Source organism: Lycium barbarum, chromosome 6 (genome assembly GCF_019175385.1).
Source record: "Lycium barbarum isolate Lr01 chromosome 6, ASM1917538v2, whole genome shotgun sequence".
NCBI lineage: Eukaryota > Viridiplantae > Streptophyta > Magnoliopsida > Solanales > Solanaceae > Lycium > Lycium barbarum.
The window spans coordinates 10,934,803-10,957,232 of record NC_083342.1 but is presented as its reverse complement, the minus strand read 5'-3'; the positions used below and the strand labels follow the sequence as shown (position 1 = coordinate 10,957,232).

General features: G+C 35.6%; 1 pseudogene; it reads left to right on the top strand.

The window, feature by feature from the left end:
• The first annotated feature begins 2,735 nt into the window (after window positions 1-2,735).
• LOC132643792 (protein DGS1, mitochondrial-like) lies at window positions 2,736-11,863 on the top strand (annotated as a pseudogene).
• The last annotated feature ends 10,567 nt before the right edge of the window (window positions 11,864-22,430 follow it).

Genomic DNA, 22,430 nt, shown 5'->3' with positions numbered 1-22,430 from the left:
AATTTGGAGGACACTGACAGTGACATTGTTTCAAATGTGGTCTTGTTTATTTTGTCTGATGTTCCTTTGTGGATTTGAAACACTCTGCTGAGACTGAGGAAATGTCTGGTTCTGTGCTGGTGGTGTTTTTAAATTATTAAGACATTTTGGCTTTGGTTCTGACTTCTCAGCAGCATCAATTATATAATACTTGCATATGAAGTGTATACTAAAGTTATTGCAGTCACATGTTAAATGTTAAATTAATTCGTACAAAATGGAACTTCTCCTTCAAGGGCTCCACTGTCCTCTCCATATTGTTAAAAAGAATAATAATATCGGTGTACGAAGCATTATTGCGTTTATGCATGACTCGGGGAAGATTCGCACCTCAAGGGCATCCTGCGTTTATGCAGTCGGAGAAGATTCACACCTTAAGGGATTGTGAGGTAGGCAACTTACCTGATGCAAGTATCCCATATTGTCACATGAGTTTCAATGAAGTTGTTTCCCTTATAATGTCCGTCTCCTCCCGTGTTATATTTGGTTGCACGTGTAATTATATATAATTTGGTACTCTTTTACACTAGATAAAAGTTAATTATAAAAAATAAATAATCTTTTTCAAATTGAAATGTAAATAAGTTTTAATATGTGACGAGTATGTCTATATAAGAAAATATTAAAAAGAGAAAGAATGTTTGAAAAGTCATTGGTAATTACACCATGTAATTAAAGGGAGAAATTGTTTTTTGGCCCTTTACAATTTTTTTTTTTAGTTTTATGACTCTTTTACAAGAGATCTGAAAAAAACGACAAGTACATTTTCTTTTATTCAAATTGTAATAGAGCAAGAGATCTCATTTACTCGTAATTAAATTACTCCCTTCAGTAATATCAAACTTCCTTGCCCTCATATAATTTAAATAGAAGAAAATGTCTTTTTAGATCTCTTATGTGTAGAAAATGAAGATCTCTTGTAAAAAGATCATAAAATTAAAAAAGGTTTGTAAAAGGCTAAAAAATCATTTTTTTTTCAACTCCATGATTAAGTAATTTTTTGACTAGATAAACAATCAAAGTGTGTCATTACAATAAATTATACCTAAATTCAATTATAAAGTGATCTTTCGCAACAAATTTCATAGTTTAGAGAGCCAATATGCTAACAAGAATAATCAAAGCTAGCTGAAACTCAATTAGTGATACTGATGGGTGATCTTTCGCAACAAATTGTAAAGTGATCTTTCACAACAAATTTCATAGTTTTAATAGTTTTCACAAATTATGGAGATTTCATATTTATGAGGGGAAAACAACAACAACAACATAAGACATCCAAACAAAATTTCCAAATTATAATTTGAAATTATGTGAAAAGGGCCTTGTGTCATTTTACTTGTCTCAGCAGGATTACCAATGGCAACACCCACGCCAGAAAACGAAGCCGTAGAAAGACTTGCCTCCCACTTCCTTTGCCTTCCACCCCTCCTTCACCTGAATCCTCTCTATATATGTAGCACACTCCATTAGTGTGTATGGAGTATATATTTTAAAGACAGCAAGAGTGTGGCTTAGTGTTCAATCAACTAGATTGAAAACCATGACGGTCTCATGTTTAAATATCACTGGAGGCAAAAATAAGTGATTTTTACCATTTGTTCCCTTGGGGGAAATAGTTAACTGTACTTGTATTGGTGGAGGGTAGCAGATACCTATGGAATAAGTCGTGTTGGTGGAGGGTAGGAGGTACCTATTGAATTAGTCTAAGGTGAGAGCAAGTTGCCCAGATACTACGGTTATAAAAAAAAGAAAGTTTCTTATGGTATTTTTTCAGTTAGTAAAGCTATATTATTTCTTTCCCATAACTTTTTTTTGTACAAAGTTTACCTGGTAGCACAGTTAAGGAGTGTGTATATAATTTTTTAAAGACGCAAGAGTGTGGCCTAATGTTCAATGAGAGGTGGATTGAAAAACATGAGGTCTTAAAGTTCAAATCTTAGCGGAGGAAAAAACACTAAATGATTTTTCTCATGTGTTAAAATCTTGGTGGACATAATTACCGAATACCTGTTTTGATGGAAGCTAACATATATCAGTGAAATTAATATAGGTGCGTGCAACCTGGCTCAGCTGTGTGGATGTCCACTACTCAAATATAGCTCCCACTACTTTACTCCATGATGTAGTTAATTCCTCATTACTCACTATGGTTGTAATTCGTACACTCCATAACCTCACCTATAATTTCCAATATTTTGAGTTAGTCTGAGTAACCCAGTTACAGTAGCAGGTACCCGCAGAATTAGTCTAATTCCACGTGCATGCAAGCTGGCCTCGACACTACCGTTATAAAAAAATAAGGGATGTTTTCAGTTAGCCCAGCTTATTTTATTTCTTACCCATAATTTTTTTTATACAAAGTTTACCTGGTAGCAAACAATTCACATCGATCTCTTGGAAAATCACACAGCTGCTCCTGAAAGATAGATGAACGCTTAAATAAACTATTTAACATATGCGCAGAGTGATTAAAAACAACCCATTTATGATCAGGGCCTCGGGCTGACATAAAGTTTCAAAATAAATATAAATCACCTCGTCTTTGTGAATACATAATAACTTAAGTGGGGGCAATACATAATTCTCTCCTGAGATAAGAATGATTATATTGCATAAGCTTAAAGGGGCAACAAAAATAGATCACCAAGTTTAGCATAGACATCTAATATTGACCGGGGTCCAAGGATAATCCGAAAGAATATGCTTTTCATGAGAAATGTTTCTAATTAGGTCCATACTTGAATGATATACAGGATTGTACCTGAGGCATTTAGAATTTTTGATGTCGTGGAGGACATAATGGGGCATATCTTTCTAAGTTTGCACTATATCCAAAACTCAAAAGAACCTAGAATTTTGGCGATCTAAAGCAGAGGTTAGTCATCATTATTTACCTTATGTAGATAGTTTTTTCAGAGTGACAGACTTGAAGTTCTATCCTAACTTTATTTCATTTACGAATTGTTTGTTCTAATTTTTAAAATATGTTTAGTGTCAGGGATCAAATGCTCAAAAACTTTACTTCATGGTATGTGAGCGAGGACCATATGCATTCATTAATGGCACAGTTCAACTGATTTGTGATTGTGTTGGGGATGGTTCTGGGGTGGAGCACACATATTGTATGGCATCTTCATACATATCCTAGAGGATAATTGTCTTGCGTAGCTTAAGATACCATTGAGCTACATTTTTGGCTCAGGTGTGTTGCTTTTTACCTGGTGTCAATGTTAATCTGACCAACATATTATACATGTAAATCTTGTAGTCGTTGAAGTAGTCTTTAATCTAGTAGTTTTGATTCAAAATGCCAATGTTTTAGTAATAGAAGAGGGGAGTAGTATGAGTTCTTGTAATGAATCTTGCTTCATTTTAAAGTAGGAAAGTTTCTCCAATTTCTAAACACTATCCAGTACTATTAAATGGTCTTTATCCTCTTCTAGAAGCAATTATTGTTCCAGTTCCTTTGTGCTGCTTAATACATCAAGAATCTGCTCTATATCTTCGTCATTGTATTTGCCATTTGAGCTGGTTACGGGGTTGAATATGTTCCATTGGAGATGGAAGAGGGTTTTTTCCATATTGACAAATTGCAGGATAACCCAAGGAAGAACATACCATTTGGTTTGATTTAAGGGTGGGGTACCGTAAAAAAGAATTAGGTTGAGGTATTTGTCATGTTTAGTTAAGCAACTGGAAGTGTCTCATATCATGGAAGGACTCTTAACTCAAAATGATAATCCTAGCTCTATCCTTTGCGGTTTCAAGTAGTCTGGTAACTCTCCATGCTGTATGCTGAATTTATGTGGATCAAGCGCATATTAGACTATATGCTAGTAGATCATGTCTGAAGCAAATTATTTTATTGCTAATATCACGCAAGCTGATTTAAGTTTAGGTATGAAAAGGAACTGATGCATCCAATTCAAAATCTCTTATCCGGGGAGCTTGCTCGTGCTCTTCTTATCCAGGTAATATATTCCATTCTCTTCCGATTAGTTCTTTCTAGTTTTAGCATCTAACATATATTTCTGTATTACAGGTCCAGAAGCTGAAGCTTAATATTGAGGAGTGAGTTAGTGCTACTTTTCTTTTTCCTAAAGATGGAACACCTCGGAATTCAAGTGCTTCTGGTTTCCGGATCTGATCTCTGTATGTCGAAAACAGGGCTATGCTGGAGCTAGATCAAATTCTTAGAGCAAATGGAATCAACTTTGCTATTTTAGCTGCTTTGCCGGCTTTCTTCCTCTCCCTTATTTGTGATCATGCGGATGCGAGCTTGGATTAAATAGGTAAGATGATTGTTCATTTTTCCTCATGATGCATAGTTAAAATATTCATTAGGTATAGAATAAATGCTCCCAATTATTTGAGGGGAAGGACAGAAATCTTTCTTAATTTAGATTGATATCTGAGGTAAGATTTTCTGCTTTATGTCATCTCAGTCGTTCCTTGTGCAGGGAGACGGATACACACCAAAATATAGGCTACATTCACTTCACTGCTAGTTGTTGGTTGATAAGTTTAACTTCTATTTGTATTTAAGAACTAAATTGTTTGATAGCCTTTTGTAATGAGATCTAATAGGCTTCATGAAATCAGGCAGGTCGCTTGGAATAATCTCTGAAGCACTTTTCACTTTTAGCAAGATCCTTAAATGAATCTGAACCCAAGTTTTCCTTGGTATAGGAAGCTAAGGGCTTTGGAAGTAGTATGCATTGATCTGAATTTATTTCTCTTTCTCCCTAAACACCGAGTATCGTCGAGCCTCCCAGTGTCAAATATTGGACTCTGAAGCTAATGGTAATCTTTTGGCTTAAGTTTACTTATTTCCTCAACACGCTTCCACACGTGCGAACTTGATTCTTTTTTATGGCCCAGTCACGTGAAATCTTTTTGATAGTGATTGGTGGATTTTGATCAACTTCATCACCATCTTTTCCCTTTCTAATTCAGGCATTTAGACAAGAGGTGATTTATTGCTTGATAATTATTGAAAAGGAATGGTTATCTATCATTTTCAAGTAAAAGGTTTATCTGTGTAGGTTTTAGAACTGTTAAGGAAAATAACACAACAAAGGGAAACCAAAATAAAGCAGTGGAAAAGGATTAAGAAAATATAGAAGAAGAAGAGTTTATGAACTAGTGAAAAAAATGCATACTTTATTGAATGATCTCCAGCTTATTAAATAGCCAATATACAAACTGAACGCAGGTAAATAAGCGTAACAGAAGCAGTCCTATTTGCTATGCTAAAAATCAGAATACTGCTAACAGTTTCCTATAGAATAGGAATACTAATTTGACTAGGAGTCTTATCTAAAAATCTGGCGAAAGATAAAACAAGTCACGTGCATTCCTTAAAGCAACTTTTAACACTGCTCCTTGCTTTAGGAAATGCAAACTCCAATTCTCTCGCTTAGAAGCTCGAACTTGCTGACTGGAAGCGGCTTAGTAAACAGGCTTGCTTGCTGGTTTTCAGCCTTGCAGTAGACTAGAATCACTTCTCCCTTTTGCTGCACTTCTCTCAAGAAATAGAGCTTGATGTTGAAATGCTTGGTCTTCCCATGAAACACTAGATTGTTTGAGATTGCAATAGCTGCCTGGTTGTCGACAAAAATCTCAGTACTTTCCTTCTGTTCCATATGTAAGTCGCACAAGATCTTTCTAAGCCATAAGACTTGGTTTACTGCTGCTGTTGCTGCTATGACTTCTGCTTATGCAGTGGATTGTGAAACAATTTCCTGTTTCTTAGATGACCATGAGAAGATTCCTGAACCTAGGCTGAAACAATCCAGAAGTACTTCTCATATCATCAACGGATCCAGCCTAGTCACTATCCGAGAATCCAAACAACTTGAAGCTTTGACACTTCTCAAACTTTACACTATAGTCAACAATACCTTTATTATATCTTAATATTCTTTTTACTGCTCTTAAATGCATTTCACTTGCACAATGCATAAAACGAGATAAGAGACTCATAGCAAATAGAATATCTGGCCTTGTTGCAGTGAGATACATTAAGCATCCGATCAAGCTTCTGTAATAACCTTCATCAACCTCCTTGGCTCCATCTTCTTTACAAAGTTTCTCTTTTCGATTCATCTGCGTGCTCATCGACTTGCATTCCTCCATTTGAAATGTTTTCAGAATTTCCTTTGCATATTTCTTCTGGCAAATGAACACCTCATTTTTGCTTTGCTTGATCTCCATTCCAAGAAAATAGGCCATAAGACCAAGATCTGTCATTTTAAAAACTTGCATTATTTCTTCTTTGAACTCTTCAACTAGCCTTGTATTATTTCCTGTCACCAAAGATCATCAACATAAAGAGACACAATAAGAATATCATTCTCTTTATGTTTTTACATAAAGGGTGGATTCAGATAAGCTCTTTTCAACATTTCTTGCTGTACCAGGCTCTTAGCTTTTGTTTTAGGCCATAAAGAGCCTTTTTTAGTAGATAAACTTTATCTTCATCACCTTGTTTCACAAATCCTGATGGCTGCTCGACATATATTTCCTCCTCTAGTATGCCATTTAAGAAAGCTGATTTGACATCAAGTTGGAACACCTTCCATTCCTTCTGTGCTACTACTATGAGCAACATTCTATTGTGTCTAATCTTGCAACAGGAGAGAATGTTGTTGTTGTTTCACTGGGTATGTTGTTGTTGTTGTTGTTGTTGTATTAGTCTGACAAGAATGTGTCAGACTAATCAACACCATAAATTTGTGCATACCCCTTTAACTACAAGTCTGGCCTTGTATTTGTTGATGGAACCATCTGCATTTAACTTTGTTCTGAAGACCCATTTCACACCAATCAGAGGCGGATCTAGGATTTAAACTTTAGGGGTTCAGTCTTTTAAGATTCTTAGTTGAACTCATTGTATTTTAAAAGTTATGGGTTCATATCTACTATTTAATGCAGTTTTAATAAATTTTTACATATAAATTTATGCTCCGTGTCGAAAGTTACGGGTTCAATTGAACCCTCACTTATAAGGCTACATACGCCCCTGACACCATTGACTTTTCTACCTTCAGGCTTGTCGACTAACACCAAGGTTTTATTTTTCTCAATCACGAAGATCTCCTCCTTCATTGCTTTCTTCCACTTTGGGTCTTTTAGCGCTTCTTCATGGCTAGCAGGTTCGAAAATTGCTACATTACATCTTTGATAAATGTCTGAAAGTAGCCTTGTGCCTTTAACTGGATGATCATCTACCAACTCATCTAGCCATCGATCTGCTGTTTTCTCTCCGAGAGAAATGTGTTCTGGTTCTTGTAAAAGACCTTCTCCTTTCTTTGAATCATTCTAGTCCCACTGGTCATCCTCATTGAAATGTACGTCTCTACTGATCGACATTTTTTCAGTTTGTGGATGATACACCTTATAGGCTTTAGAAACTAAATTATAGCCCACAAAACTGCCTGTAATTGCCTTCTTGTCGAGTTTGATATGCTTAACCTATGGAACATGCACAAAGCATACACAACCAAATACTTTAACAAAGCTCAGTAAAGGTTTATACTCATACCAAGCTTCAAACGGATTTTTGTGTTCCAAAGCTTTCATTGGAAGTCGATTTTGCAGAAAAATTGCTGTGTTGGCTGCCTCTGCCCAAAACGTTTTAGGTAACTCCTTTTCATGTAACATACATTTGTCCATCTCCATTATTGATCTATTTCTTCTTTCACTTACTCCATTTTGCTCCGGAGTGTATGGTGTTGTAAGCTGATGCACAATATCGGCTTCCTCGCAGAATGAATTAAATTCTGCTGAGGTGTATTCCTTTCCATTATCAGACCTCAAAGCTTGAATCTTACAATCACTTTGATTTTCCACCAGTTTCTTGAATTTTCATAACACACCAGCAACCTCTGACTTGAATTTCAAGAAAAAAAAATCCAGCACATTCTTGTAAAATCGTCAATGAAAAGAACGTAATAGATGCTACCTTGTAATGATGGAGTTCTTTGAGGTCCAGCTACATCAGTGTGAACTAGCTGCAGCTTTTGTGAGGCTCTCCAGTTTGATTTAAGAAATGGTTTTCCGTGTTGTTTACCAAATTGGCAGACACGACATTCTGTAGAACTTTCTTCCAGGAAGGGTAGGTTCTCCACTAGCTTCATTTTTTGCATTGTTTCAAGACCTTGATAGTGATAGTGCCCGAGTCTCTTATGCCATAACTCAGCAACATTTTCTTTTTCTGAATACACCATCTGCTCTTCCTCAAGTGGATCTAATGAGAAACTTCTGCCTCTCATTTTGAATTTAAACAAGTCTTGTCCCAAAGGATCCTTGATCAAGCAATATTTATCTTCGAAATTGAGTTTGAAACCATTTTCTAATAACTGACCAACGTTTAACAAGTTCTGGTCCAAGTCAGGTACATAAAGAACATCAGATATTGTTTTAGTACCTGATTGTGTCTCAACTGCAACGGTTCCTATTCCTTTTGCTGGAATGTGACCACCATGGCCTATTCTAACCTTTGAAACTTGAGTAGGCTTCCATTCTTTGAAGAGTTCTTTATCATAAGTCATGTGGTTTGTGCATCCGCTATCGATCAGCCACGACTCATTTGAAACATTGCTTGCAAAACATGATGCAACAAAAAGTTGATCCTGCTCCTGTTCATTAACAACTCGAGCATCTGCTTCCTGCTGCTGAGTTTTATTCTTGCAAATGATTGCTTCGTACCCTAACTGATTGCACTTACTGCACTTAGCATCAGGCCTTTTCCAACACTTGAAAGGTGCGTGTCCATTCTTGCCACAATTCTTACAAGGAGGGTAATTTCCTTTGGAACTACCTGCTTTGCCTTTGTTATTACGTGTTGCACCTTCTCCATCAGTTGGTTGCTTCTTCTTCTTCTTCTTCTTCTTCTTGGCTGTTAAGGCTCATTCAACAACTCCTTATCTCATAACACATCGTTGCTCTTGTGCTTGAAAAACTCTTAAGAGCTCTGCTATTGTATTTTGGATAAGTCTTTAGTATTTTCTAAAGTTGTAATGGTAGCCTCAAATCTTTCAGGTATTGTTATAAGGATTTTTTCAATGATCCTTGAATCAGTAAAAGTGGAGCCCAATAATCTGACTCGATTTGCTATGTTAAGAAGTCAGTCAGAATACTCCTTTATGGTCTCATTTTCCTTCATCCTTTGCAGCTCAAACTCACGTACTAAATTCAACACTTGCATCCCTCGAATCCTTTCATCACATTCATACTCAGTCTTGAGATAATCCCATACCTCTTTTGCTGATTTTAGAGACATAATACGAGTCAATATGGTGGATGAAACTGCAGTAAACAAGCATGCCTTTGATTTCCTGGTTTTCCTCTCCTTGTGATTTTTCATCTGAGCCATCGTGGGATTGTTTGGCAAGGGAGTAATCTTGTATTCATCTTCTACAGCCTCCCAGAGATCCAAAGCTTCCAGATATGTCTGCATTCTGACAGCCCATATCTGATAATTTTCTCCATCGAAAGCTGGTGGTGCCATTGAAGAAAAACTTGGTTCTCCGTCCTTGAATCTAACAGATGCACACATACACAGGTCCCTCAAGATTTAAAGCTCTGATACCAATTGTAGGTTTTAGAATTGTTAAGGAAAATAACACAGTAAAGGGAAACCAAAATAAAGCAGCGGAAAAGGATTAAGAAAATATAGAACCAGAAGAGTTTATGAACCAGTGAAAAAAATGCATACTTTATTGAATGATCTCCAGCTTATTAAATATACAAACTGAATGCAGGTAAATAAGCGTAACAGAAATAGTCCTATTTGTTATGCTAAAAATCAGAATACTGCTAACAGTTTCCTATAGAATAGGAATAATAATTTTATTAGGTGTCTTATCTAAAATTTTGGAGAAAGATAAAACAAGTCACGTGCATTCCTTAAAGCAACTTTTAACAATCTGTTTGAGTTGTTTCACTGATTCACTCATTTCCATCTTATGGGTCATGACATGTCATGCAAATCCTATTTTGCCGTTAAGTTTTGAATGGAACCCCAGGATACAAGAGCAGAAGGCAGAGGAAGGGTTGCTCGAATGCAACGACGACCGCTACTCGTGGAAGTCGAAAGAAAATTATGCAATTGGAGAGCTTAAACTATCAAGGACAAGTAAGGATCCCTGTACCTTTTGAGTGTCTTTATATGATTAAACTGTTAGATTTACAAATTGTCAGTATTTTCTGTGCCATCTGGCGTGAACTGTGATCAATCTTGATGCACATTACTATATCACGTTTATGCTTTTGACATTTTCGGACTACAAATTGGATTAAACCGTATTTTCCCTACTGTATGTTCTGAAGTAGAACCAGATATTTGTCTTGAGGGTTTATGAAGGAAGGGAAATTGTTACATGGTTACTGCGACATACTGAACTTGAATAAAGTTAAATAAGAAAATATGAAAATAAATCTGACACCTGTTATAGCTATATGGTTGTGCCCAGTTAGCTCTAGTAAATTAAGATTTGTCCAAGTCTGCTGTTTTAGCTCTCTTATTCATGTTTTTCTCAGTAGAAACTAATAACATTAAGCCAATTTCATGCCCACTTTCTCCTTCAGGTCTTTGAACAAGTCACCCTCTCCTTACAGTGCAGAATTCTGAGCTAGCCAGTTGCCTCTGAAAGTCTCATATTTCTTCCACTTCATATCATTTGTAGCATGATGTTCTCAAATAAGAAGCCATTGCACCTAAGGGCATGCGCAAGTGGCCAATGAAGTGGTTTAAGAACCTTGAGGTTTCAGTTTCAAATCCCAGCCGAGGCAAAAAACACTAGGTGGTTTCTTCGCATCTATTCAAGCCCTGTACCTGTGCTGGAGGGAGGTAGTAGGTACCCGTGAAAGTAGTCGAGGCGCGCGCAAGCTGACTCATACACCACGGTTAGCAAAATTAAAAAAAAAAAAAGCTATTGATGTCGTTTTGTTTTCTCTAGTAGCTATCTAGAATTGCAATAGATATCTCTAGGAGCGCGATAATGTTGGCTAGACTGCTTAGCCAGATTACATTTTCCTGTAGCAGGTAGTTGGGCCCAACCCGTCGATGCATCTTCCCTCCCGAAAAAAATAAAAGAATGGATAAAAAGAAAACCAAGAGACTTAATGAGTTTTTGCGGCGTTCTCGGTGATATCAAGTGTAATTCTTCAACAAGTTGTTTAATGCTTGTTTCTTGTTTCACTTCTCCTTTTCTCTTCTATTCCCTGCACATTTCAGGAAAAAGATGCACAGTGCATGTTTGGATTGGCGTTATAGAATCTTGATCGCTTATACTGTGCTGTGGAAGGCCATGCAAGGGAAACCGGTGAATGGATAAGGTTTCTCTGTCTTTCATCCTTATGCTTTTTATTAGCCATTAGACTTTTCGCCAATCTAATATAAGTCGCCTGAAATATCTCTATACGCCGTATAAACAGTTTGAGGCAGGATATCATTGACTTGGCAAAGCCAGACACTCAAACTGCACATAGACTCAAGATCACCTCGCGCATGGAGCGGGTATACCTTTTTTTTTTTTCCTCTCCTCTTCTGGGTTATATTTTGTCCAAATGCTGGCTTTATTTTTGCTGTTTTTGTTGCAATGTCCACCAATTTTGATATTGTACAGCTGAAATAGAAAGCCTGCTACCACTCCCCACCCTGGACATTTTTTTTTCCCCCTGTGACTTCTCATTTGATATGACTTGTAAAAAGCAGGGAGAGAACTTTTTGTTGCCGGATATTGAAATATGTTTACTGTTTTGTCACATATATTTCTATGCTCAGCGTTGAAAATGTTGAGTACATATGACTCCATTACTTGTCATGGGCGTAAGAGCATTTAGCAGCTGCTACTACAATTTTCTAGTAATTACTATTCTACTATGTTTTACTTTATGGATTTAAACAAATAATTTTTCATGTCTAGATGCTACAAGGAAAATGAAAGATTATCTCGACGATAATGTATGCACATTTTTGTGTATATAGGCTTAGGGTATATGACAAAACAAATCACAAAGTTATTGATTTGTTATTTTGACAACTTGTCACATGTACCAAAGGTTATGATGAGATCCATCCACCATTTCCACCATTAATTAAAACTTTCGAATTCTAGTTTTGGTATAAAAAACATCTTGTTAGAGAGTGTTTCCTTTTAATAAACATCTATGTAATGTGAATTTGGATTAATTGGTGCCCTAATAAGGCCACATGGTATCAAGTGGGTGGGAAAAAGAAGAAGAAAGAAACAATATCTCTCAAAATTGCTGCTCATAAAGAACAAGCAATAACGATTGTGGTGCGATGGACAGGTTTCGGGTTCGGGTGCTGCATATGAAAAAAATCTTATTAGAGAGCATTTCTTCCTTAAATGGCCTCTAATGCGGCGCAAATTCAATGTAGTTGAGGCCCTAATGTCAGACACCGTAGAAAAGCATGGAAAAAAAATGATCCTACCTCAATTAGGATGAAGCAAGCATATGCTCAATGCCCAAAAGATAAAACAAAAAATTGCACAGATTGCCCTTCTTTTGGGTTGGTCTTTAAATATTGCCCCTCATATTTGTGGTCTTTAAGTTTTGTCCTTCGCTTGAAAAATGGTCTTATACCTGAGGTTCTGGGTTCGAACCCCTGCTCAGGCATAAATTAAAAAAAAAAATCGGAAGACAAGATTTGGGTCGCGTGTATGCTGGACCGGGCATACACTTGTTAAGGAATAACCAAAGTTATATACTTATTGTTATACCCCCATTTTAACCTGGGAGTTGAAGCGGAGTACAACATATTGGAGATTCCTATATTGCTTGTTTTAAGGAGTCGCCACCTAATTAATTTAACGATGAATTAGGACATCTAAATGTTAACTAAAGTAAAGTTAAAACTAAACCTCCGTTAATAGTCTGCTTAACCAGTGTGATTCTAGGTAAGAGCTCTATATTATCCTAAAGGAAAGGGGTTAGGCATCCTTTAGAATCCGTTAACTTACGGTTATCCGACCAAACTTAGGTTAATTAATTGAGGTGTAAATATAATGTTTAAATTTTAAAATGGTTCGCAAATGTTGCTAACGTTTTAAAAGGAAAGTAATATTAGTGAAAATAAGATTTACAAAAATTTAATATAAAAGAAAACTTGAAATGCCATTCTTTAGAATAGGACTTATAAATATCGCTAAGACTTTAAATGGAAGTAATAATGATATTGTTTGAAATAATACTTGTAGAAAAGCGTGCGTAAAAGAAAATTCCGAAAAATTAAATGAGACTTGAAAATATTGATAAAGCCTTGAATAAAAGATAAGATTTACTAAGATTTATAGGAAATGTGATAATTTGCATGAATTAAAACTTACAAGCATTGTTAAGATAAAAATGTCATTTAAAGAAGACTTATAAATATGATTAAACTTTTAAAAATGCTGTTTAACATAAGATTCGTATAAAATATGATAATTTGCCCATAAATAATAGCTGTTGAGAAGAGATTTGGATAATTTTGAATTTTTGAATAAATTATATTATTTGATTATAGCAATGTAAAGAATCTAAGCTTATAAAGAGAAATCAAAGGAAGTGAGTTTTCTTTATCATTTCTTATTAACTATGATAATTATGCTTAGCTAAAATATGCATGATTGATTCAAATTTGAAAGGTTATTTATAAAATATATTGATAATTGCGTATTAGTGACGCTTTGAAATGTTTATGATAAAATGTGGTTCCCTTTACTTAAAATATATAATCATGTTATTTTGCAAATTGATTATTTCAATAAGATAAAAGCATGAGAAGAAAAGCATAACTTATGGGATTAATTGTTAGTTTTCCTTAAACTAAACTTCCCACTATTAAAACTAAATCTATTAATTCATTGGGACTTATCTAAATTAAGAAAAAAAACAAAACAAAGTAAAGGGTTAGTTGCATAATACAAATTAATATGCACAAAAAATAAAATGAAAGAGATAAATAACTATCGAATGGGCCAGCCCATTTTTTTTGGGAACTGTCCGCTATTGGGCCTTGGCCCAAAATTTTCATCTTTCCTTTCTTCGAGTTTTTTTTTTTGCTGCGGATTGGGCTGATCAGGGAGCTGACTCGAGATCTGAGTTGGGCTTTTAGCCCAACAGCGAATGCAGGAATGACGAGTCCATTGGACTCGTACGCGATGGTCATGCACAAGAACGAGAGAAAAGGATTAGAATATAATCAAACGAATAAGATCAAACACATAAGATATACACTCAAAGCAAATTATGTATATGTCATGTATAGTTAATGTATATCTCATACGTACATATGCACAGCCAACCTAACATGCTTGCAATGTAGCAAAACACACCCTAACATGCTCCATAGGACACATTAGAATGTCAACAGTTTATCCAGATTTGAACAAGTATATATATATATATATATATATATATATGAGGTGGTACACTTAGTTGTTTCATATGATTGTATGGGGTTTATCAAATGCAATTCGTGTGCGTATGAACTCGAGCAAACGCAGATGCAAAACTAATATCAGGATTTGGTAGTGGTAGTGCCTAGACAGAGATTTGAACATTTTTATTTGACGAGATAGGCATCATATTTTAACCATGCACTGTTAACAAAAGGATCAATCAAATATCAGCCCGTAACTCTTTGAACTGTGACTACAGTCTCCACTGAATAAGCAAATTGTGCTCTTTTGAGTATTATTTTTACACTAACTGCAACACTCACACAGGACAAACTTAATAACTGGGCATGGCTTCATACCCAACTGTATGCCAGCAAACCAATTTGAATGTTAAATGCAGTTTTTTATCAGTTGCCATAGTAAACAAACAAACTAAAACAGCTGAAGATAGTTTCTTGCCAACAGCAACACCAAGCAAACACTAAGTGGCTAAACACATATCAACAACTCATGTTTGCGTAGAAAATGAGACTAAAGCAAGCAGGGGAGTAGAAGCAAACCAAGAGAGATACCCAAAGGAATATTTCAGATACGAAGGGAATAAATATCCAATTCAAAGCAAACTATATTAGGACCTTTTATCTGAACTTGGACAAAATTTAGAACAAGCTGTGAGATGAAGTCAACCAGTTCATGTTTGTATTTTTCAGATCTCTTAAAAGAAATGACAGGAAGAGGATAGCAAACAAGGGTCATATCATGACAGACTGTATTCAATTTAAAAAGAAACATCAAGGATTAGACCTATAAGCAAACTGCCAGATAACAACAAAATAAGGAGACAGCCCGAGAGTATTATAATAACCTGACTCAGAATTACAATAATCTAGTGTCCATTTTGAAAGTTAGAAACAGCCATCGATTGTTTATCTACTCCAAAAAGTACCCACTAGTCCTTTAACTATAATAGTTCCAAACTCAAAAATACAGTAGGCATGGAAGGTTGCAACATGATACCAGCAAAACAACTACAGTCCTAGGTATTATGCAAGAGATTTTGATCAAGTAGGCTACAACATTGCAGATAACTCATCATACAAATTTAACCACAAAAAAACAACAACTTAGAATGATGTATGACAACTGGACTGAATCATGATCCCACTAACAGCAATAACATGGCAATCCCAAGAGATCTCTACACCAAGCAAGATTTACTAACTGTACTAATAATGTGTCAAATCATACTAAATCTGTTTTCTGCAAATTATAGATGACTGAAACCAATAAAAAACAAGTGAACAGAAACAGGTACCAATGAATTTCCAAGGGGTTATGCCAAACTACAAAAGACTCATAAGATATGTTTCCAAGGGGGTTATGCTAACTAAATCATCCTTACACATAAACCACATAAATCATATAAGATATGTTTTAACTACATAACTGGAATGACTTAACTAATTTGCTGACATATCAACATATTTTAAACTGCCAATCTAAGATAAACAGAGCAGGGCTAGCAAATTACAGGAAAACCAAACCAGTTCAAAACGAACACATAGATGGGATACCCAATATCAATACAGAAGGACTAACATATTATACTGCCTTTAACATGAATCATATGTGCACACCAGATTCTTAAGTTAACAAACTTCACATCTAAACTTGTTCAAACATTGTCAACTGGAAAAACATGCTAACCGAAAACTAACAAATGCTTTAAATCAAACAGGGTCCAATTAATCGATAGACAAGCTACTTAAATGAGCATTTAATGAAAGCATTTGATTAAACAACATTCTAAGGACTCCCAGTCAAGCTTATTTAACATTCTAATAATTTAGTCAAACAAACAATTCTATTAGCATGTCTTTACCCTAATCATGCTCATTACATAACATCTAAACAATAACTCTAGTTAAGCAATGTATGCATAAAATATTTAACCACTAATCCTGCTTACTACTATAATTATAACTAAACAAACTAATATAACTTAATCCTAATCATGCTTACTACTGTAACTCTAACAAACAACAAAATTATCCCAATCAAATTTACTACTAATATGGGATTAAACACATAGCCTAAATAGTATAAACAACAATTCGAACAAACAGAAATAGTTAAGGAAAGGGGTTTACCTTCTTCGGATGCAGCGAAGTGGAGCGAAGGTTCCGATCTAACCTCGAACACTTCAAATATACTTCAAAATACTAAAATCCCAAATTTTATACACCCCTGAACCCAAAACAGATGCCAAGGGAATAACAGAACACAGTGATGTGGACTTCGACTCGATATCGGGTAATACTGCTAAAAAACTAATGTCGTTCGTGGAGGGGATTTCTTAGGGTTTAAACGAATCTAAAACCTAATTTCTAGGGGGATTTTGACGGCTAAAACAAGTTATTCCTGGGGTTTCCCCAATCAAAAGTGAAACTGTTCTTGGGGTTTTCCGTTTCTATCCCTTTTTTTCGTGTTTTTCTCTCTGTCCTCCTCCTTTTTTTTTCTTGTTGTTGTTGTTTACTGTACTTTATAGGTTTTTGTTTTCGTCGTTTTGTATTGAAAAAGGGGAAGGAGGAGCGGGAGAGAGAGAAAAGTGGGGGACAAGGGTGAGTGGGGAGCGGAGAAGAAGGAGGGAACAAGGGAGAGTGGGGGCGGCGTGAGGCGAAAGAAAAAGAGAGGGGCGGCTAGGGTTTTGGGAGGAGAAGAGACAGAGGAAAAAGGAAGAAGAAGAGGCGGAAGGCGGAAAAAATGAGGGGAAACCCTTATTTTGATGAAAATGTATCGGACCCGGTCCATCCGTGGACCGGGTCAATTTTAGACTGGGTTCTAAAAGGATGGACTAGTGAATTAAAACATGGACTGGTCTAAAAATTGAGATAAAAAGTATGGGCTGGTCAAGAAATATTTATGAATTGATTGGGCTTTGATTTGGGATCCGATAAATCAAAAATACGGACTGAGTGCATGAAATAGTTTGGCTTCTAAATTTAAATAAAAAGCCTGTATATATAACTTGTGTTAAAATATTGCTCAATATGAAATATGCAATCATTAATGCTCAGATAAAAAATGGCGTTGTAATAGCCGTGTAATAATATTTCAAAAATCCACAGTAAAATAAATACTATTATTTAATTATGCAAAGATAAATGCGATGCGTGTGCGTAAGCTGGTAAAATGTCGAAAATGATAAAAGCTGTGAATTATAATAATAGTAATAAATAATAATAATAATAATAATAATAATAATAATAATAATAATAATAATGATAATGATGGCTAGTAACTGTAATAGAATAATGAAACGCCGGTATTGATAAGATGCTAGTAATTATAGTAAAATATAAATATATATGTTTTTTTTTTAATTTTTTCCAAAAATATTAGAAGCATAAATAGGTATTTCGGAGAAAAGGTGGGACAAAATTGGGTGTCAACACTTATGCCTTATGGGCAAACTTTTAGTTAAGCCTTAACTAAAAGTCTGCCCATAAGGCAGAACTTTTCCTTAAGACATAGTTTAGTTATTCCTTATGGGGCAAACTTTTAGTTAAGGCACAACTAAAAGTATGCCCCATAAGACATAGACTTTGCCTTACAAGATAAACTTTTAGTTACGCCTTAAGGAAAAGTTCCGCCTTATAGGGCATACTTTTAATTATGCCTTATGGGGCAGATTTTTAGTTAAGGCATAACTAAAAGTATGCCCGTAAGGCGGAGCTTTTTCTTAAGGCGCAAACTTTTCCTTATAAGGCGGAACTTATAGTTATGCTGGGTCCGGCATAACTTTAGTTATTCCTTAAGAAGTGTATGTCGGGTCTGGCATACGCGCGACCCAAGCCTTGCTTTGCCATTTTTTTTTTTAATTTATGCCTCAGCGGGAGTTCGAACCCAGAACTTCATGATTTCTATGCGAAGCTCAGAATTACAACGCGAAGGGCAAAAATTACGGACCAACATTTTGAGGGGCAAAAACTAAAAGACCATACAATAAATGATTCCATCTAAGTAGGCATACAATAAATGATTCCATATAAGTAGGCATACAATAAATGATTCCAGCTAAGTGGGTATTCTTTCAAATGTTGAAGACCATACAATAAATGATTCCATCGAAGTAGGCATACAATAAATGATTCCAGCTAAGTGGGTATTCTTTCAAATGTTGAAGACCATACAATAAATGATTCCATCTAAGTAGGCACAGTGGCGGAGCCACACTATGTCGAAGGTGTTCATCCGAACCCCCTCGACAGAAAAAAACACTATTTTTACAAAGTTTAAATTATTTTTTATGTATTTATAGTAGACGTTAAACCCCCTTAGACAAGTGAGGGATGGCTCAGTGGTTAAGCACCTCCACCCACGGCCGGTAGGTCCTGGGTTCGAGTCACACTGGAGGGGAAGTGTGGAAACACTATAAATCCTCCTAAATGGGTGGGAAAAAAAAAAAAAAACCCCTTAGGCTTCTTCGTATGTTTACCATTTTTTATATTTTGAACCATCTCGGCGAAAATTCTGACTCCGCCACTGAGTAGGCATACAATAAATGATTCCATCTAAGTGGTTATTCTTTCAAATGTTGACATTTGGACTTTTTAAAAGGAAGCAATGAACCCTTCATATTGCCCTTCTTTTGGGGTGGTCTTTAAATTTTGCCCCTCATATTTGTGGTCTTTAAATTATGCCCCTCATATTGCTGGTCTTTAACTTTTGCCCTTTGCATTGCAACTCTGAGCGTTCACGCAGAAATCATGAGGTTCTGAGTTCGCCGCTCAAGCATAAATTTTTTTAAAAAAAATTGCAAGGCAAGGTTTGGGTCGCGTGTTTGCCGGACCCGGCATACACTTGTTAAGGAATTACCAAATTTATGCCGGACCCGGCATACTCATGCCTTATGGGCAGACTTGGCATAAGTATGCCGGGTCCGGCATAACTTTGGTAATTCCTTAACAAGTTTATGCCGGTGGAGGCATACTTATGGGCAAATTTTAACTTGTGAAGGAATTACCAAAGTTATGCCCGACCTGACATGCTTATGCCAAGTCTGCCCATAAGACATAAGTATGCCGGGTCCGGCATAACTTTGGTAATTCCTTCACAAGTGTATGCCAGTGGGGGATAGCGAAATTTAAACTCTGCCTTGTGATTTTTTTTTAAAATTTTGACTGTGTGGGGGTTCGAATCTGGAACCTATGAATTTTAGCCAAAGGGCAAAATTTAAAGATTTCAAATATGAGGGGCAAAATTTAAAGACCACCGCAAAAGCGAATTGCCCTTCATGGTATACTTACTATTAATAAATAGGTCCTTATTGACGAAATGATCACAAAGTCTTAATCAACAATAGTTTTCATTCAGGTTGTTTTGGAGGAGTTTAAATTAATTGCTTAATTACTTTATATTTTACATTCTACAACACTCAATCTTAATTTTTTATGTTAATGGATAAATTACAAACGGAAAACATATTGCTTTGACCAATTGGTGAATGTGCTTTTTTTTTTTTTTTCATTAAAAGGACATCTATTATACTATATACATATTTAAGGTTTTGTCCCTAAATTATCCAGTAAAAAATATTCCATCACAAGGAAATGGGCTGCCGGATATCGTAATACAAGACTTGTTCACATACGTTACGAATTACTAGTCCTCCAAAATTAAGAAATCGTTTTTTTTTTCCTTCAAAATTTAGAACTATTTTGTTCTACAATACTTTCTTTATTTTATTTCCTATTACATATGTGAGAAAGGGAAAGGAAATGTAACAAGGGAATAGTGAAAATCGAACTTATTATAAATTAATAACACATATTGCAGATTGATTCTAAAATTAATAACACATTGCAGATTGATTCTAAGTGTCGACGGGCTCCCGACCGAGTAATCAGGATTTTCTTTAAGAGGAACTAAAATACAAAGAAGTAGTCACACGACGAAATCATATTACTTGTTCACTTTCCTCTTTACATGTTCCTTAAGAAATCATAAATAAATAAAAGATATATTTTTATATTCTTACCCTTATCTCTATACAATAAATTGCACTATATTTTCAAGAAATATTAAGGGTAAGATGGAAAAAATTTAATTAGTTCTCTTGGTTTTGTAAATTGACAAGTAATTTGGGACAAATATTTTTAGTAACGTGGACAAATATTACGGGACGAGGGAGTACGACTCTAAGGTTATCGCACGTTACCATCAACATATAGAGATTTCGTTTGTTTTCCGGCGAGGGACATATGGTAAGTTTTGACGCATTCACCAACAAAGTTTATTATAGGCGTAATACATCGACCAGTAAATTTTATTTAGACACTCGAATAAAGACTTGTTCCAATTTAGTACATAAACACATAATAAAATATTCCGATTAGACATTTACAGTTCAAATTTTGAAACAAAATTTACGCATATTCTCAACGTTCATTACGTAGATAAGTTAAACACATAAAATACATCACCTCCTTTAATTATATGCATTTGCCTTAATAAGCCGTAAAATCTCAGGTCTATTCCAATTGAGGCTGACGTGTATACTTAAAAGGAGATGACATATTTTATTTGGTTAACTTAACTACCTAATAGACGCTGAAGAACACTTTGGACTTTTTTTCTCCATAATTTGAATTTAAAGTGTCTAATAGACCGCCGCTCAATTGGTACAAATTTTAATTCGAGTATCTAAATGAGATTTGCTAACTATTGAGCAATGTCACAGCAGTAGCAATGTAGTGAAGTGCACATATGCAGCAGGTGCAGATATCACATAGGATCAACTACTCCAATTGATTCGTGTGTGCATGTGAAAGGTGTCAGTTGTGCATGGGCTGTCATAGGCAGTTAGTTAGAAGATATTTTAGCTAGAGGTTAGCATAGCAGTTCACGTGTATATATGCATAGCTTGTAATCTTTGTACTCAATTCCTTTCATTCTCTCTATTCGATCTGATAACTGTTTCTCTTAAGATCAACATAGCATATTACTCTAAATCTATTATGATCATGTAATGAATTGAATGTTTAATATGGTATCAGAGCATTGAAGAGTGAATCTAGGAGTTTTATCTTCAGTTTTCCGCAAATTATAGTGAGAGACTCATTCAATTTTTTATCATCATCAATGGCAGTTAAAATAGATCATAATCACCCGCTATACTTAGGGCCTTCTGATGTTGCAGGAGAAGTTAAGATTGATATACAACTCACACGTATAGAGAATTACATGCTATGGAGTCGTGCAATGGAATTGAACTTGTTAACAAAGAATAAGATTGGATTTATCGATGGAAACATTAAAAAGGAGTATTATAGGGCTGATACAGAGAAATCGGCTCGGGATAGGTGTAATGCAATAGTAATCTCTTAGATTATGAGTAATGTGAGTAAGGAATTGGTTAGTGGTATATTGTTTCGATCAAATGCAACACTAGTTTGGGAGGATCTTAAGGAGAGATTCGATAAGGTAAACATGGCTCGAATTTTTCATCTTCACAAAGAGATAGTCACATTAACACAAGGCGTTTCTCCTGTTTCTGTATACTATTCAAATTGAAAGATCTTGGGGATGAGTATGATTCAATTATTCCCCCTCCTTGTGAATGTGAAAAGGGGAAAGATTACATTGAAAGCATGCATAGGCAGAAACTGCTCCAATTTCTCATGGGCTTAAATGACAACTATCCCCATGCTAGAAGTCAAAATCCTTCTGATGAGTCTATCACCTGGTGTACAACAACAACAACAACCCAGTGAAATCCCACATCTTGGGGTCTGGGGAGGGTATAATGTACGCAGACCTTACTCCTACCAAGGTAGGATGGCTGTTTCCGAGAGACCCTCGGCTCAATAGAAGCATAAAAAGGGGGTCAGATAAGGTTAAAAGATTTAAAACGATATTGCAATGAAATAATGCAAGCGACACAGTAAAACAGGATAATCAAGGAATTCA